The sequence below is a fragment of the Chiloscyllium plagiosum genome, chromosome 44 (genome assembly GCF_004010195.1).
Source record: "Chiloscyllium plagiosum isolate BGI_BamShark_2017 chromosome 44, ASM401019v2, whole genome shotgun sequence".
NCBI classification, from domain to species: Eukaryota; Metazoa; Chordata; class Chondrichthyes; order Orectolobiformes; family Hemiscylliidae; genus Chiloscyllium; species Chiloscyllium plagiosum.
Window position 1 is genome coordinate 6940273 of NC_057753.1, and position 6078 is coordinate 6946350.

Below are 6078 nucleotides of genomic sequence, written 5' to 3' on the forward strand. Positions count from 1 at the left end.
GTAAAGGGGCAGTACAGAGGGATCTGGGTGTTCTTGTACACCAGTCAATAAAGGCAAGCATGCAGGTACTGCAGGTAGTGAAGTAGGCTCATAGCATGCTGGCCTTCATAACAAGAGGAATTGAGTATAGAAGCAAAGAGGTGCTTTTGCAGCTGTACAGGGCCCTGGTGAGACCACACCTGGAGTACTGCGTGCAGTTCTGGTCTCCAAATTTGAGGAAAGACATTCTGCCTATTGAGGGAGTGCAGCATCGGTTCACGAGGTCAATTCCTGGAATGGCGGGATTACCTTACACTGAAAGACTGAAGCGACTGGGCTTGTATACCCTTGAGTTTAGAAGACTGAGAGGGGATCTGATTGAGACATATAAGATTATGAAACGATTGGACACTCTGGCAGTAGGAAACATGTTCCCGCTGATGCGTGAGTGCCGAACCAGAGGACACAGTTTAAAAATACGGGGTAGACCATTTAGGACTGAGATGAGGAGAGACTTCTTCACCCAGAGAGTGGTGGCTGTGTGGAACGCTCTGCCCCAGAGGACAGTGGAGGCCCTGTCTCTGGATTCATTTAAGAAAGAGTTGGATCGAGCTCTCAAAGATAGCGGAATCAAGGATTATAGAGCTAAGGCAGGAAACGGATACTGATTAGGAATGATCAGCCATGATCATATTGAATGGCGGTGCAAGCTCGAAGGGCTGAAAGGCCTACTCCTGCACCTATTGTCTATTAACTTCATTGAGGCAATCATCTAACCACATGAAACACCAGCGAGTCCACACTAGGGAGAGACCCTTTACCTGCAATGAGCGTGGAAAAGGATTCACTCAGTCATCCCACCTTCTCAAGCACCAGCTAGTTCACAATGATAAGAGATTTTTTTTTAATGTTTGGACTGTGGGAAATGCTTTAAAAGTTCCAAGAAGCGAATCCACCGCTACCATGTTCACACTGAGGAGAGAGCATTTGCATGCCCAGACAGCGGACAGTGCTTTAAAAGTTCAGGGGAACTAATGTGGCATTGACATGTTCACACTGAGGAGAGAGCATTCAGATGTTATCACTGCGGGGCTGCTTTTAAGCGATCATCTGACTGCATTGTACACCAGCGAATTCACACTAGAGAGAGACCATTCTCCTACATGGAGTGTGGGAAGGGATTCACTCACTCATTCAACCTGCTGAGACACTGGCGTGTTCACAAGTGACTATGTGCTGAATTTTGCTGCTAACCACATAATGGTAACAACCATGTTCATTGTGTCTGTTGATATTGATAACATCCAGTCTGTGTTTATATGTATAGCCTGAGTAAACGTCAAATATATCAGCTCTGTGTCAGTTTGTTAAATGCTCACAACAGTTCACTTTGAAAGGCTCTCCCTCTCCCCGTCACCTCCATCCTCACCTCCATCAAGTGAGAGGAACTCATGGAGCTTCTTTGTCATGACATTGAGACAATCCAATCTTCTGTTTCTGTTGACAGGTGTATTTATTTAGTGTTATGTGTACTTTGTTACGAGTACTGCTCCACTCTCTGGCACCACCTTAGATTCCTGGAGATGTCCAGCATAGAAACAGACTAGCGGTGCAATTGTCCATGTTAGCTAAATATTTTCCGTTAATCTTGTTCCGTTTGCCAGCATTTGTCTCAAATTCTAATAAACCTTTTCTATTCGTGTATCCATGCAGATGTCTGTTAAATGTTAAAAATCGCATAATACCTGGTTATAGTCCGACAGATTTATTTGGAAAAGCAAGCTTCTGGAGTGCCGCTCCTTCATCAGGCAGCATAGGATCATAGGACAGAGAATTTATAGTAAAAGATCATAGTGTCATACAATTGATGCATTCTATTGAACAAACCTAGATTGCTGGTAAGTCTTTTATTTTTTAAAATGAGTTGCAGGTTTTGATTGATTGATATGTAAATCATATAACTTCTTCAAGTCACATGCTCGAGATAGCTTAATGTTTTATAAAAAACAAAAGTGACATCTGAGCTCAGGCAATTCGTTAAAGTTGTAAGGTTAGCATTTGAATTTATTCCATATAAATTATTGGGTTAGATTGGTTCTATTCCCAGAGTTGATGTTGTCCTGAAGGCTGGGCAGTTTGCTGCAAATAATTGTCTGTTTACGGCTTGGCTGTTGTTTCAAGACGAAAAGTGGAGGCCTAGGGTACGTCTTTTGCTATACGTTTTGTTTTCTATGATCCTACTCCACTAGCTATCTTACAAAGTTGCAGCATTTTGAAAGCTTGAACTTTCAAATAGACCTGTGGGACTATAACCTGGTGATGTGTGTTTTTTTTTAACTTTGTCAACCCCTGTCCAATTCCGGTGCATTCACATCAGGGCTACCATCGACACTTAAATGTTGTAAGTGTGCCAGCTTCCACGACCTCCACTTGGAAGCACTGTCCACACACGCAGCACTCTCCACATGAAAAAGGAAAATGATGTATGTATGGAGTGGCTGCTGGGGAATTGTTGGAGGTTGGCTGAAACACTGAAAAATAATGCATAGAATATAAAGGCAGAAAGTAAATAAAGTTTACAGTCCTTCTTGTTCAGTGCTCAGCCATGGCTTGATCAAGACTCCGTCACCCGATGCTGAGACCATCACCAGTATGAAACAGTTGGCCAGCCTCGAGTCCCTTCGCTGCTACCGGAATAATAGTGGCCATTCTCTGTACCTCTTGCCTCCAAACAGACCACCGAAAGCATCAAATCTCTTTGGACCAATTTCACCGATGCTGCTGCCATAAATGCTTCCAGGTCCCATACAAAGACCCAATCTCACCTCTGCCACTGTTGACATAAGTCTGTACTGGACCAGGTTATTCACAAATAGTTAATTAAAGAATAAAACATTGAAAAGAAGAGAACAGTAATAAGAAGAGGAGATGGAACAATCAAACCCCTTGCCCTAGAGGCCAACAGTGCGACTGTTATTGAGGTTAATTATTCTGCCTCGTTTCCCTCTGGCACCATCGCAGTCCAGCTCCCCCATCCCACCCCGAGCAAGCTAATCATCCATATCAGACTTCCCTTCCAAGATCACGGCACAATAGAATGCTTCAGTCGGAGCTCATCTCCTCGCCAGTTCATTTTTTCTCCTCTTTGTAGCTTTTGTTCTTCTGCCCCTACCCCAAACTTTAGACTACCCTATCCTGTCTGGGAATGAGGCCGTTGGAGACGTGTGGCATCTGCAGGCTGGGTGGGAGCAGCGCCTGTCCGGGCCATGGAGCAGCAGCAGCTTGTGAGGGCTGGTTCCTGGGCCAAGACCCGGAGCGACAGTGGAATGGACCGGAGCCGGATGGAGGCTGGCCCATGATGGAAGTGTTCTGAGGCCAGTAGGCATGGACTCACGATGGATGGAGACTAGAACTAAAGCACTCTATAGCCATTTTTATTATTATTCTGGAGTTCCCATGCTAAGCTATTTTTGTTTTTACACTGTAACAACACTTAATTTATCTGTGACTAGGACATGGCAGAGGAGGCAAATAAATACATTGCATTAGTCTTTACAGAAGTGGACAATAGCTTGCAAAAAATGGAAAAGAATGAGGAAATAAAATGAGGAAATGAAATAAGTATAATAATTATTACGAAAGAAAAGTGGAATTTAATGGGAGAAAAACTGATCAATCCCCTTAACAAGGCAGGATGTATAGGAAGCAGCTTCCCCTATAATATGTGCACTGATGGAAATGTTCCCAGAAACCTAATATTGTGACAAAAAATCTGTTACTCAGGTTTGAATATGTGCAAATCTAACAAGTTTAAAGCCATCATCAGACCAACTTGTTCAACGTCTCTCATTATGAAAATATTCGATTCTATCACAAAAGATGGAATGACAAAGCATTTAGAATTACAAAATTGAACTAGCAGAATGAAAAAAGACATCGTTAAGGGGAAATGATTCATGAAAAACGTATTAGCGTTCTTTGACATAGTAAAAAGCAGGATAAATAAAGGGGAAGCAGTAAACTGCCATAAATGCTGTTGGCTGCGAATCTTATCAGATCGAACGGATCAGTTGGAGAGACAGATAGAAGAAATGAGGAATTTCCAACATTAACAGTATGTGGTGGATGGCAGTTATAGGAAGGGGGGGGGGGGGAATGTCTCAGTTACAGTCACATAGATGGGTTAACTCCAGGAAAGGTAAGAGAGGTAGGCAGCTAGTGAAGGAGTATTTTGTGTGTATTCCAATTTCAAACACGTGTGCTGTTTTGGAAAATGTCGGGCGTGATGGATTCTCAGGGTAACGTAGCACGAACAGTCACGTTTATAGTATAGAGACTGTCTCTAATGCAACGATGGGTACGTCGGGTTCCAAGAGATCAATTGTGTTTGGGGATTCTCAAGTCCAAGGTACAGACAGACGTTTCTGTGGCGAGCAGCGACAAACCAGAATGGTGTGTTGCTCCCTAGTGCCAGGATCAAGGGTGTCTCAGGGAGGGTGTAGAATGTTCTCATGGGGGAGAGGGGTCAGCAAGAGGTCATTGTTCACATTGGAATCAACGACATAGGAAGGGAAAAGATTGATATTCGGAAGGGAGATTACAGAGAGTTAGGCAGAAATTTTAAAAAGGGGTCCTCGAGAGTAGTAATATCTGGATTACCCCTGGTGCTATGAGCTAGTGAGGGCATAAATAGAAGGATAGAGCAGATGAATGTATGGTTGGGGAGCTGGTGTATGGGAGAAGGATTCATATTTTTGGATAATTGGAATCTCTTTTTGGGTAGAAGTGACTTGTACAAGAAGGACGGATTGCACCTAAATTGGAAGGGGACTAGTACACTGGCAGGGAACTTTGCTCGAGCTGCTTGGGAGGATATTAAATAATAAGGTGGGGAGGGGTGGGACCTAGTGAGATAGTGAGGAAAGAGATCAATCTCAGACTGGTACAGTTGAGAACAGAAGCACGTCAAACAGTCAGGGCAGGCCGGGACAAGGTAGGACTAGTAAATTAAACTGCATTTATTTCAATGCAACGGGCCTAACAGGGAAGGCAGATGAACTCAGGGCAAGGTTAGACGGGCCTAACAGGGAAGGCAGATGAACTCAGGGCAAGGTTAGGCACATGGAACTGGGATATCATAGCAATTACAGAAACATGGCTCAGGGATGGGCAGGACTGGCAGCTGAATGTTCCAGGATACAAATGCTACAGGAAGGATAGAAACGGAGGCACGAGATGAAGGAAATGGCATTTTTGATAAGGGATAGCATTACAGCTATACCGAGGGAGGATATTCCTGGAAGTACATCCTAGGAAATTATTTGGGTGGAACTGAGAAATTAGAAAGGGATGATAACCTTATTGGGATTGTATTATAGACCCCATAATAGTCAGAGTGAAATTGAGAAACAAACTTGTAAGGAAATCTCAGCTATTGTAAGAATAATAGAAACAAAGGAAAACAAATATAACTTAGAGCCCAGGAACTGGTTCTTCGGCCCTCCAAGCCTGAGCCGATCCAAATGTACTGTCTAAACCTGTTGGTCAATACTTAAGCATCTGTATCTCTCTGCTCCCCACCTACTCATGCATTTGTCCAGACTCATCTTAAATGAATCTACCGTGCCTGCCTCCACCACCTCTGCTGGCAACGCGTTCCAAAGGCCCACTACCCTCTGTGTGAGGTAATTACCGCGTGTATACCCCTTAAACTTCCCACCTCTCACCTTGAAAGCGTGACGTGTCGTTATTGAATTCTTCACCCTGGTAAAAAAAACTTGTCTCTATCCACCCTGTCTCTTCCCTTCAAGATTTTGTAAACCTCAATCAGGTCCACCCTCAATCTCCTTTTTTCTAATGATAATAAACCTAACCTACTCAGCCTTTCTTCATAGCTAGCACCTTCCATACCAGGTAACATCCTCGTAAACCTTCTCTGCACCCTCTCCAAAGCGTCCACATCCTTAAGGCAATGTGGCACCCAGAACTGTACACTGTATTCTAAATGCGTCTGAACCAATGTCTTGTACAATTTTAACATGACATGCCAGCTCTTATATTCAATGCCCCGTTCAATGAAGGCAAGCATACTTTTTTGCC